Here is a 13,715-nt window from a genome sequence, read left to right as displayed (position 1 = left end):
TCACTGCCAGTGGATGTCAGATATTTTCCTAAGTGATGTGACAGTTTTCACACCCACCTGTAATGTCAAACACACCTCCTGCCCTCATGTTTCTAACGCCTCTAGGTTGGTCTGAATAACAGGCCAGCCCGACCCATCAGTCCCTCTTTCTGTATCTTTGTGTCACAGAAATGATGAAAATTACAAATGAAATGACATTCATTTGATGGAAATTACAAATGCTCCACTTTTCACCAACACTTAGTATTGTCAAGCTGGTGGGATGTAGTGGTATTTCATTGTGAGTGTTTCTTTTCCTTCTGTATCTTGAGAAATGATTACCATATTATTTTCATCAAGATACATAGCAGTGATAGCTGGTTTTCTTTTAAATATCAGAATTAAAATTAAGTATTTTTCTCTCATTCTAAATTTATATTGTCCTATAGAGAAAAAAAGAAAGACAGACACTCATAAAGCTTGGACACACTGGCATGATTAGCTAGGCTGTGAACATGGTCAGCTTCTTCCCAGGCTTGGGCTCTAGCCAAATGAAGCCAGGTTACAATATTTGTAGTAGAATAGTGCAGTAAAAAGGGGCTGACTAATTCTAAACCAGGTAAGGAAAGGGAGAAAGAAAGGGACATTTTGTTTCAGGAATAGATTTCCTGAAGATTCCCAGTTTATCAGGTATTTTCCCCCCAAATGAATTTTAAGGGATACAATTAACATGAGCTTCAAAATATTGTCCCTGGAGGTGGTTGTGGGGAGGGGGTGGCAGATTTTTAGAAATGCTCCAATACTTGTCGTTGGACTGCTCTGCTTGGCTTGGCTTCAGCATCTGAGAGAAAGTCTCCACCGGGGGTCCTGGCATGATCTGGTCCACTGGAATTCCTCAAGGTACTGTAAAACCTCCTGCTGGAAAAAGGAAAGGAAGAGAAACATCTCATGCTGGTTCAGGTTAGAGCTTGATAGTAAGAACTATTGAATTATTATAAGAATAGACTCAAAATCCACTATGTGGAAGTTGAAAGTTGTAGTAATGGCAGAATAGATTCGTCAGATCAACTATCCCATAGATAATCAAAGAATCTGAACAACATCTATGTGTGTAGCAAGGGGCAAAGGAGTGTCACTGATAATAGGCATAACTGGAGGGGAGGCTGCCTTTTAAATACAGGCACTTGACTTGGTAAAAATTTTGAGTTCACATCTTTTTTGCCTAAGCTACTCCATGGTACCACTCCTGTGGCTTTGCCCAGGAGAAACCTTGTAGTGTTTCTGGACTGAGGTGTTAGAATAGAGAATTTGGAGCTGATAGGTCATCTAGAAAGTTAGAGGGAAAATCCTGAAAGAGACAGTGCCCCAAATCTGCATATAAAATCCTCCCAAATAATGGCTGACTGCTAAAGTATGTTTGTGTGTGGGAGTTCCCAGAAAATCTGGTGAAAAAGCAGCATCTGAAAGCCCATGTACTTAAACAGAGATTCTAGCTGTTACGTACTTCAGAGCAAGGAGTCTGAGCCGGCTGAATTAACTACTTTCTAAAATAAAAGTCATTCTCTAGATCAGTATGAAAGAATTTCGAGACTACAGTGTTTTACTCATAATGACTTGTATTTAATAGTAATACAAAAGCCAGATACACGAAGAAACAAGAAAATGTGACTCATAATCAAGAAAAAAGAAGCAGCAGCAACTAACCAACTCTCAATGAATCAGATGTTGCAATGAGCAGATCTATACTTTAAAGCACCTAATAAAGGTGTACTAGAACTTGAAGGAAAACAGATGCATAATAAATGAATACGTGGCAACTTTGGCAAAGAACTGTACATAAAAGTCATGGACTTAAATGTTCAATAAGGGAAATTAAAACTTCACAGAATCGACTTAACAAAAGAATGAAGGTGGCAGAAGAATCAGTGAACTTGAAAATAGATCAATAGAGGTGATCAATTCTGAAGAACAAAAAAGCATTGAAGAAAATGAACAGGGCTTCCAAAACCTGTGCAGAAATATCAAGTAGTCCAATGTATGTGTAATTACAGTCCCAAAACAGAGATGAGAAAAATAATGGAACAGAAGAAATCATGGTTAATAGTGTCTCAAATTGGATTAAAGATACGAAGTTACAAATCCAAGAAGCTCAAAGATCCTGGGAAGGGAAAGAAAAACACACCTAGGTATATGGTAGTCAAGTTACTGAAATAATAATATAAAATATTAAAAAGCAGTTAGAGAAAAATGGCATGTTCCATAAGGCAAAGGATCAGACAATTGACAGCAGATTTCTTACCAGAAACAATAGAGACCAGAAGACAATGGAATGACATTTTTAAAGTGATGCAGTAAGAAAGTATCAGCCTAGAATTCTATATCCATGAAGCTAGTCTTCAACATTGAAGGCAAAAAGACATTCCAGGACTGTGCTGTCTAATTCAGTAGCCGTTGGTGGAAGCTGTTGAGCGCTTAAAATATGACTAGTTTGAATGGAGACATAAGTGTAAAATACACACCAAATTTGAAAGATTTAGTGTTAATAAAAAAAGGTAAACTATCTCAATAATAATTTTACTACATCTAATGCATGTTTTTTTTTAAAAAGTTTTTCTTTTCTAAGTTTTTAAATATTTGTTTTTGAGAGAGAAAGAGCATGAGCAGGGGAGGGACAAAGAGAGAGGAAAACACAGAATCCGAAGCATGCTCCAGGCTCTGAGCTGTCAGCACAGAGCCTGATGAGGGACTCAAACTCACGAACTGTGAGATCATGACTTGAGCTGAAGTCAGGAGCTCAATCTACCGGGCCACCCAGGCACCCCACATTAAATGCATGTCAAAATGACATTTTAGATATGTTGAGTTAAATAAAACATATTAACACAATTTTTAAAATGAATGTGAAAGGCATTTTAGATAAACAAGCACTAGGGTAATTCATATGGAGCTTTTACTCACATCTAATAAATGCCAAAGAAGTTCTTCAGATTTAAGAGAAGTAACAGGTGGGTATTGGATCCAGAAGATTTTGTGAACATCACTAGAAATGGTAAATGTGTGGGTAAACACTATATTGATAGTTTTCTTCTCTCAATTAAAAAAAATTTTTTTAACACTTGTGTTTGAGAGCCAGAGAGAGACAGAGCATGAGCAGGGGAGGGGCAGAGAGAGAAAGACACGAACCCATGAACCGTGAGATCGTGACCTGAGCTGAAGTCGGACGTTTAACTGACTGAGCCACTCAGGTGCCCCTCTTCTTTCAATTTTTAAAGAAGACAAAAGAATTTTTAAAAGTACAAGTCATAAAACTATTCTATCATGTGTGTACCTATAATATCTATGAAAGCAATAGCACATGGGGGATGATAGTATTATAGTAATATAGTATTGTATACTATAGATATAAGTAGATAGGATTGTATGTAGATTATAGTATTGTAAGTTCCCTATATTTTACATGAAGTGATACAATAGTAAATATAAATAAACCTCTAATAAATTATAGATGTACATTGTAATCTCTAGAGCAACCACTAAAAAAATGTGAAGAATGTAGCCAAAAAGCCAATACAGGGATTAAAATAGAATGCCAAAAAATTTGATTAACTTAAAAGAAGTCAAGAAAGGAGAAACTGAGAAACCAAAAACAGATAAGACAGATAGAAAACAAATAGTACAATTGTAGACCTGAATTAAACTATATTAATAATTGGTAGAAATATAAATGACTAAAACACCAATTAAAAGGCATAGATTGTCAGGCTTATAAATACAATCTATATACAATCAACGTGAAGCCATATCACGATGATGTAGTATTAACGCGATATTTGGAAGGCATAATTCTCACTGTTCTTACTCTAATCAGGGTCCCAAATTGAATAAAAATCACAGCAATCTCTAAAAAAAAAAAAAAGGTCAACTATATGTTGTCTTAAGAGATATACTTTATATATAGATAGGTAGATAGATAGATAAATCTCAAACAGTAATCATTAAAAATTGGAGTAGCTACAGTAATACTAGGAAAAATAGACTTTGAAACGAAGCATGTTACTAAAAGTAAAGAAGGACATTTTATAATAATAAAAGGCTACATCAGCAACACATAGTAATTAAAATGTATACAAAGCTAGAAACAGACTCAAAATTCATGCACCAAAAAATTAGAGAAAAGAGATAAATGCAGTGTCATAGTAAAACTCTGTTCTCAATAATCTGTAAAATCAACTAGACAAAATGTCAGTAAAGATATAGGATCCAAATAATAAATGATTAAAATCGATACATTTATAAATCTATACATTTAAATTATAAATCTAAATTATAGGATCTAAATGATTTAATTGACATTTATGGAAACTCCACTCAACAGTGCAGAATCCATGCTATTTTCAAGCAGATATGGAAAGCTTATCATAGTAATTCACATGCTGAGCCATAAAACAACGGTTAATCAAGTTCAAGAGATTGAAATATTACAGAATCTGTCTTATGGCCACAATGGAATTGCATTTGAAATCAATAACAATAAAAGCTCTAGAAAAACACAAATATTTATGTTAAATGATGAACTTCAAAACCTGAAATGTCAATGAAGAAATCACAGTGGAAAAGAGAAATAATTCAAACGGAATGAAATGAAAATACTACATATAAAATTTTATGGAACATAGTTGAAGCTGTGCTTAGAGGGAAATTTACAACTCCAAAATGTTTATTTTAGAAAGGAAGTGATTTAAATCAATGATCTAATTTCCCCCCTTGAGACACTAGAGAAAAAATGAGCATGTGAAACCACAGTAACTGTAAGGGAGAAAATGATTCAGGTAGGAGGAGAAATAAATGAAACAGGAAGGGACAAAAACAGTGGAGGACACAACACTCCCCAACGAGGCCTTTTGAAAATATTAATAAAATTAATAAATCCCTGGCAATAACAGTTCAGAAAAAGAAAACATAAATTAATAATATCAGTGATGAAAGAGGGGGAGATCATTATAGATGCGACAGGCGTTAAAAGTATAATGAGGAAACATAAACAACTTTATGCCAATAAATTTAATACTGAATAATTCTGAATACTGAATAATACTGAAAAACTGAAATAATACTGAAAACTAAAAATACAACTTATCAAAAGTGACGTAAGATAAAAGAAAAACCCTGACTAGGTTTATATCTAGGAAAGACCTTAAACTTTCTACCAGAATAATTTCCTGCAAAGAGAACTCTAGGCCCAGATAGTTTCACTGGTGAATTCTTTCAAACACCTGAGGAAGAAACATCACCAATTCTACAGTATTCTTTTAGAAAATAGAGAAAGAAAATTTTCAACTAATTTTATGTGAGTATCATGATTGTGACACAAAACCTGACAAAAGGATCACAGAAAATTATGGACTACTACCTCTTAGGAGCAAGGGTGTTGAAATCTTTAACAAGATGCTAGAACACTGAATCCAACAATACATTAAAAGGATACATCATGGGGGCGCCTGGGTGGCTCAGTCGGTTGAGGGTCCGACTTCGGCTCAGGTCATGATCTCACAGTCCGTGAGTTGGAGCCCCGCATCGGGCTCTGTGCTGACAGCTCAGAGCCTGGAGCCTGCTTCGGATTCTGTGTCTCCCTCTCTCTCTGCCCCACCCCTGCTCATGCTCTGTCTCTCTCTGTCTCAAAAATAAATAAAAACATTAAAAAAAATTAAAAAAAGGATACATCATGACCAAATGAGCTTTATCCTATGAGTGTACAGTTGGTTTAGTGTTTGGAAATCCATATAATCCACGATACTTGTCAAATAAAGAAAAAATGATGTATTTATCTCAATAGATGCAGAAAATGCATTTGATAAAAAACTAAAACCTATTCAAGATAAAAACTCTCAGGAAAGTAGTAATGGAACTTCCTCAATCTGATAAAAGGCAGCTACAAAAACCTTCATGTAACATAATACTTAATGTTGAAAGACTGGATGCTTTCCCTATAAGACTGGGGACAACTTAAGCTCTCATCACTTCCATTCAACATTGTACTGGTGGTCCTCCCAGCATAGGGGGATGAGAAAAAGAAATAAAAAGCATATGGATTATCAGTGAAGAAGTAAAACTGTCCTGTTCATGTACAACCTGGCTGTTTACACAGAAAATTCTAAATTATTGACAATAACAACAGCTTATTAGGACACATGTGTGCATTCAACAAAGTCTTGGGATAAAAGGGTCAATATTCAAAACCACAATTGAATTGCTATATACTAGCAGTAAACAACTGGAAAAGAAAATAAAACAATCAGGTATAATAGTGTCAAAAGAGCATAAAATGCCTAGAAATGAAGTTAGCAAAAGACATGCGACATATATACACTGCAAACTACTAAACTTTGCTGAGAGAAAATAGAGATGCCTAAATAAATGAAGATACATCCATCACATTCATGCATGGTTGCAAGTCTCAGTATTGTTAAACTGTCATGTCTAATTTGATCTGTTTTCAACGCAATGCCAGTCGTAATCTCAGAATTTTAAAAATTAGTTGATTCTAACACTGATATGGAAGCACAAGGAATATAGACTAGAATATAGACTAGCCAAAGTATAGTTGATGTCAAGACTTATTAGGAAGTACAGCAATCAAGCCGTGTGTTAGTGTAAGAAGATGTAGTTAGAACAATAAAATAGAGATTCTAGAGCCCACACGTATGGTCAGGTGGTTTTTAACCAAGGCAACTAAGAAGTTCAATGAGAAAAGTAAGTTTTTTCAACAGATATTACTGGAAAAACTTGGTGCCCATACAGGAAAAGAAAAGAAAGAAACTTGGCCAACCTCATAACATAAACAAAAATTAATTCAAGATGGATCATAGATGCAAAAGTAAAAACTAAAGCTAGCAAGTGTTTAAAAGGGAACATTGCAGAATATCTCTATAGTATAGGAGGCAGGCAAACGTTTCTTTGACAGGACACATAAAATATAATATTCATAAGAGAAAAATTTGATTAGACTTAAGACGAAACAACCTTTCTCTTCACGAAAAACACATTTAAGGAAAGAAAATAGGCAAACCTAGACTAGGAGAAAATATTTTCAAGACGTAAAGTTGACAAAGGATTTGTATCAAGGATGCAATTTCTAGACTCCATAATAAAAAAGAAACAACTTATTTTTAAAAATGGGTGATGGGGCTCCTGGGTGTCTCAGTCACTTAAGCATCTAACTTCCACTCAGGTCATGATCTCGCGGTCTGTGAGTTCAAGCCCCGCGTTGGGCTGTGTGCTGACATCTTGGAGCCTGGAGCCTGCTTTGGATTTTGTGTCTCCCTTTCTCTCTGCCCCTCCCTGCTTGCACTCTCTCTCTCTCTCTCTCTCTCTCTCTCTCTCAAAAATAAATAAACATTAAAAAAATTTCAAAAAATGGGTGAAAGACCTGAACAGTCACTTTGCCCAGGCAGGTGCGCACATGGCTGAGGGAGCACAGAAGAAGCGCTCAGCATCACAGCCATCAAAAACATGCACCCAAAACCACATTGGCCCACCACTCCGTGTCCATTAGAATGACCAAAATTTAACAGAAGAGGAGTGGCTGGGACTCTAGCACATTTCTGGTGGATCTGTAATGTGCTGCGGCCGCTCTGGAAAATGTCCTGCAGCTGCTTATGAAATTAAATGCATGCTTACCCTTTGATTCAGTAAACGCACTTTCTGCTTCCCGGAGTCACTGCTGGAGGTCTCTATGACAACTGGGGACCTTGCGGAGCCTCGTGGCAACCATTTGCAAAAGCAGATTTTTATCGGCTAGAAAGTGAAGGTGATAGGTCTGCATATATACCAAACTCGGACAGGCTTCAGGGAATTCTGTATCTGCACAAATCCCGGTTTTCGGAAGTGTTTAGGCGGTTTACACTTTTCATGATAACTTTCTGGGCTTTTGCTTGAGTTTGTGTGCACCCTGCCTCTGCAACCCAACGTTTCACCCGTGTTCTGCTCATCCCCAGTCGCCAAGTTCGGATTCCACTGCCTCCAGGAAGGCGTCCCTGGCCATCTGGTGAAAGAGCTAATAAATACGGCTAAACTATGGCGGTGCTCTAAAACGCACCTTAACGTGCAGCTCCCCTTGCTGCTCCTGTCCACCGCCACTCCCCGTCACCCCCCTCTCCCAGAGATACCCCTTCGCAGATGCCTGACGTCGTTACAGAGGTAGAAATAAAAGGACATTGATTTTCATCTGTTGATATCCCAAGTAGGCTCTTTACGATGACAGAATCATCGTGAATTCCAGGCTTTGTCAAGGGAGGAGATCTTTTCTGAGGTCCTTTATCCCCATTAGGCCACTGAGTGTAGGTCCACGGAGTGGACCTCACGTGCCAGGTGGGGGAAGCCCAAGGCATAGGGCACAGGACGTGAGGAGCTGACTGCTTCTGACTGAATGGGCTGTGGACAGGAGGGAGCGGAAGAGGGGCGACGGAGTGGACAGAAAACCTTATCCCCTCTCTTGCCCCAACAGAGGCAAGGTTCCAGAGAGCACTGTGTGGAGGGAGAGTAAGGGGCATTCACCGCCCCCCTCCCACCGAGCTCTGGGAGGGGCTCTGGGTTTGTCTCGGTGAAGAGCCGAGGTGGCACCATAGCACAGTGTGGGGCTGGCCGGTGGGAGTGTGTGGGCCTGTGGCCATTCCCCTGGCTTTCCCGTGGTCTGCAGGGGGTAGAAAGGGTCGTCGTCCTGGGTCCTGCTGAAGGGATGCAGAACGGCTGGGTAGGTCAGTGTGTGGCCAGAGCCTTGGGACGAAGAAGACGGGTTTGAATGGGGATTTCGTAGCTGCTTCCAGCCCAGCCGTCAGCGGTCCAGAGAACCCCTAGTGGTACCAGGACCCTTTCATTCTTGTCGCTGTCGGGTCGCAGAAACCTGAGACGTCTTAGAAATGTTGTGCCTTTACCCCAGAGAGATTAAAATGGAGGAGGCTGGTCTAACATGTTGAGTTATGTTAATCTGTGGCCCTCACCCACCCTGCTCCGACCATAGCACCAGGGTCCTTTGTGTCATTGTCCAGGAGGAAGGGCAGATCGTCCGGAGCAGAACAGCGAGGGTCACGTCTCAGTGTCGGCCTTGCTGCAGCTAGTCTAACTTCCGCAGGATTCCGTCAACATCTGGCACATTCCTGTCATACTACGCTCAGCGCCCATCAGAACACAGTCTCATTTACGGTTGATCTGATCGCTGAGTCTCACTTTTCCCAGCAGAATATCCCGGGTTCTGAGAGTGTGGATACCTTCTTATATTTATTTTAGCAAATAGCAATCATCCCAAAGCCACCCAAATAAAAGCCCCGTGAATGTTAGCGGACGGAAGCGGCATGCCAGGAAGTAGGTCAGTTCCGTCTAACGAGGTTGTCTTTAGCTGAGTCCACTCCCAGCCAGCACCTGCTGCTTTTTCAGGGGTGAAGGGTGGCCCACGAAACAATGCATTTTGGTATTTCTTTCATGCATTTAATGAAATAATAATATCTTTAATGATGCCAACATGAATGTCTCTCTTCAGTGTCATTACATAACTGATTTATTTAAATATTTCCAAGTTCCTGGTGCTCCAAACATATCTCTAAGACAAATGGTAGTTGCCATGTTAGATGATATTATTTTATTTTAATTTTAATTTTTTAAATATTTATTTTTGAGAGAGAGAGAGAGAGAGAGAGAGAGAGAGAGACAGAGTGTGAATGGGCAAGGGGCAGAGAGAGGGGGAGATACAGAATCTGAAGCAGGGTCTAGACTCTGAGCTGTCTGCACAGAGCCCGATGGGGGTCTTGAACTCACGAACCCTGAGATCATGATCTGAGCCGAAGTCAGTTGCTTAACTGACTGAGCTACCCAGGTGCCCCTTTTATTTTAATTTTTTAACGTTTATTTTTGAGAAAGAGACAGAGAGAGTGAGTGGGGGAGGGGCAGGGAGAGAGAGAATCCCAAGCAGGCTCCCCACTGTCAGCATGGAGCCTGATGTGGGGCCTGAACTCACAAGCCATGAGATCATGACCTGAGCTGAAATCAAGAGTTGGACGCTTAACTGACTGAGCCACCCTGGCGCCCCTAGATAACGTTATTTTAAGTGGAGAGGCATTTTCGTGAAATATCTTGTAATTTTTTTTTTAACATTTATTTATTTTTGAGACAGAGACAAAGCATGAACGGGGGAGGGTCAGAGAGAGAGGGAGACACAGAATCCGAAGCAGGCTCCAGGCTCTGAGCTGTCAGCACAGAGCCCGACGCGGGGCTCGAACTCGCGGACCACGAAGATCATGACCTGAGCCGAAGTCGGACGCTTAACCAACTGAGCCACCCAGTCCCCCTGAAATATTTCGTGTGTAAGTCTGCTGTGTGTAAAGTAGATGATAATATCGAAGAAATGACTGTCCTTGTTTCGAAAGCCATCTCAGAGAAGTGTTTCTCTAATCCAGCAAGCGTGAGTGGGACTCTTTCAAAGATTCTGGGTACAGTTGAAAGACACCTAGTACACTCCTATGTCTTTCTTGATTGCCCCCCTGCCTTGCCTCACACGAGTGGAGAATAGGTGTGTGGCACCCAGACAGGGCAGCCCTGCTCCCCGACCAAGGCATCTCACCACCATGGTCAAGAGTGCGGATCCACACGCACCGCCACGCAGCCGGAAGCCTGAAGGGCAGGTGTGCATCTGGGTGCCCCCTTGTCCTGGCTCACAGACCAAGCAGTCCTGAGGGATACGACCAGGGACCGGCAACCCACGTCTTCCCGTGCATGAAGCAGGTTGAAACGTACCCAGCTGCCCCTTTTAAGTTACAGAACCTCAGAAAAGGACATAACATTTTTGAAACTGGTTCCCCGGACTGAGAATCGTCCCTGTAAACATGTATTTGCAGCTGTGCCCCAAGGACGATAGATTTATCGCGTAAACCGGGGATCGGTAAACACCGTGTACCTTATGAAGAGCCGAACAAGTCCTTGCTCATCACGGCGCTTAATTGCAGTGGTTCTATCAAAGCCACACCAACTGAGTCAGCAACCACAAGTGAGGCTCTGTGCTTTACGGAGGTGCTCCTGTCCTCATTTCTCCACCTGTTAAAATGAAAGATTCTTGGAATATCTAGTATGTAAAGCTTGTTTATGATGCAAATATTCAGATGCCCTTTCATCTCTGAACGGCTTTGATGTCGTGATACGGAAGCGTTTAGCGCCACTCCTCGCAGACACGCACCCAAGATGTTATCTGGTTCACAGACCTGTGTGCACAGTGTAAGTACGTGGGAGCCAATTATGGGATACTTGTGCGTTCAGTACTTTTGATGAGGAATCTGGCCGCTTCGAGATTAGTAGAAGGATGAGAGGAGTTTGTTCATTTGTTTTTCTTTAAGGTTTTGGAATTTTATCTGGAGCATCAGCGTAAGGGAGGCTGAGATGGGAGAATGACGCAGAATCTCAGGGTTCATTCAGTGCCTCTCGAGCTACGTGGGACACACCTCCTCAAATATTCCTCCACGAGATCCAGTCATCCTTGCCCACAGAAATGTCAATTTCCTCTCCCGTTTAGAGAAGACAAATCTTTCTCTCTTTTAAAAAAAAATTTTTTTTAACGTTTATTCATTTTGAGAGACAAAGAGAGCGTGAGCAGGGGAGGGGCAGAGAGAGAGGGAGACACAGAATCCGAAGCAGGCTCCAGGCTCCGAACTATCAGCACAGAGCCTGACGCGGGGCTCGAACCCACGAACCGTGAGATCATGACCTGACCCGAAGTCAGATACTCAGTCAATGGAGCCACCCAGGCGCCCCAACTCTTTCTCATTTTAATACATGTTTAATTAAGAAGCTCGGTGTTTCTGTCTACCACAGTCCCAGCTTTTAACCCAACTGTGTTAGAGGCTCCCCAGATTTCGGAAGTGTGTCTGCCTGGGCCCCCGCCCCAGAACATTTAAACAAAAACAAATCTCAGGCACGGCCTGGGTGTGGTTTTTTAAAGGACTCCTGGGTCATCCTAACGTGCGACCAGAGGTGCAAACCACAGATCTACTGAACCACGCAATGTTTCGTGTCCTTTTATTCATTTAAGAGCATTTTGTTATTCAAATGCCTCTGCGTGCACGTGCACAAAGAAACCTACGTTTCCCAAGCTAAAAAACCAGAAACAATAGTTGATACATTCGTCTTTTGTTTGTTAGATAATCTTTGAATGAATAAATGTAAAGTTGAATAAAGACTGTATAAACATGCCAACATTTAATTTTAGCCACTTTAATTCCTGCTGAAATGGCTGCTAATGTGTGTGCCCAAAATAGAATTTTAAAGAGAGAATATTGACTGATTAATTCCTGTAAAGAGAGACAAAATTCTGGGGAGTGAGGAAATTCCTCACATTCAAGCTCCCTGGAAATTTTCTCTCCAACTTTCTTCTCATTCATTTTAAAACCTAGAAACAGTATTCTTTGATCACCCTTTGTCCAGAATTAAAACAGCCAGGGAGTTCACGTAAGGCAGTAAGTCTCAGTGCCAAAAAATAGTGCTCGCCCTAGAACATTAGACTGGAGCTCTACGGATAGATTGGGAGTCAGGGAAGATTTAATCCTCCCTTTTAAATGCTCTGTATTTATGGGGCTACAGATTTTCTCTCCAAACTGACGCCCTGCGTGCACGGCACAAGGTCTAAGATGAGGCTCTCCATCATTCTCGAGTGATGCAACTCCATCATGTTTGGTACGATTTTTAGCGCTAAGTATGTATTATGAGATTCTCATTTTGTAAAAGCTGGGCTTCTGCATATATATGTTCTTTTTTACTGACCCGAATGTTTAATTAATTAGAACACCCCATCTTAACATCATCCTGCATAATGAGAGTTTACGGTACAGCTATTTTTGGTAGCCTGAATGAGTGGAAAGCTATTCACAATGATGAGTACCTGACTCTGCTGATTGTAGACGTGGGTAATTCACAATATCCCATCAGTGGTGATGGGGAGCAGACAAGCTAATTGGCCCACTTAAGGGATGGAACTCCCCAAAGAGGGCTGTCTTTCATGGTTCAAGTTCCATTAATCAACAAATACTCATTGGGCTCCTGCTGGGTGCCTAGCATGATGCTGGCATGACAGGGTGCAAGGCATAGATAAAGGCCCGTGACCTGCAGCATCTTTTGATTCGGTCGGAGAACAAGACAAGCACATACGATACTTCTGGTAAAAAATACTGTGTTTGTGAACGCGATCACCTTACGTACCCATGAAAGAAAGAGCTTGCTCGCACCGGATGGGCAAAAAGAGTAAGACGACAGTTGCCCCAAGCAGGGGTTACGAGACGCAGAGCCCAGTAAAAGTGGTGCGAACACAGAAGAGAAGACGTGCCCTCGTGCACGGTTGCCTGACACGTCCTGTGTCTCAGATGAGGAGTAGCCACCAAGACCCTTGTCGGCTCCTGCAAAGGAAAGCCCCCCCCCCCCCTCCAACGCCCAGTTGTGCGGATTTGGGCTCTTGTGCTGTTTGGCTTGTGCTTCCTATTTACCCTGAGATTTTGCTTCCAGGAGCACAGAGTGCATGCACTTTGGAAAACACCTTTCAGCCCAGGGAGACCTGGACCCCAGGGCGGGACGTCGAGGTCGGAGTCTGGAGCACAGTGTGAAGGTACAAGCCACTTCCGTTCCACGAGGTGGCTGAGCCTTGGAAGTCGGCCCGTAGGCTAGACCCATTCGTGCTTCAGATGTGTGTTTTTAAAAATAGTTCTGTTCAC

The 13,715-nt window shown here is 41.3% G+C and overlaps 1 long non-coding RNA gene across 1 annotated transcript; it reads right to left on the bottom strand.

Annotated features, from left to right (window-relative positions):
• Positions 1-464: 464 nt before the first annotated feature.
• LOC122235878 lies at positions 465-13,348 on the bottom strand. Its single transcript, XR_006213977.1, has 3 exons — positions 13,210-13,348; positions 10,922-11,058; positions 465-897 (listed from the first exon to the last, which is right to left on the bottom strand). It is a non-coding gene; the product is annotated as an uncharacterized LOC122235878 (long non-coding RNA).
• Between the last annotated feature and the right edge of the window lie 367 nt (positions 13,349-13,715).

Source organism: Panthera tigris, chromosome A2 (genome assembly GCF_018350195.1).
Source record: "Panthera tigris isolate Pti1 chromosome A2, P.tigris_Pti1_mat1.1, whole genome shotgun sequence".
Taxonomy (NCBI): Eukaryota; Metazoa; Chordata; class Mammalia; order Carnivora; family Felidae; genus Panthera; species Panthera tigris.
Note: the sequence above shows the minus strand (reverse complement) of the source record. Positions and strands in the feature narration are given on the sequence as shown.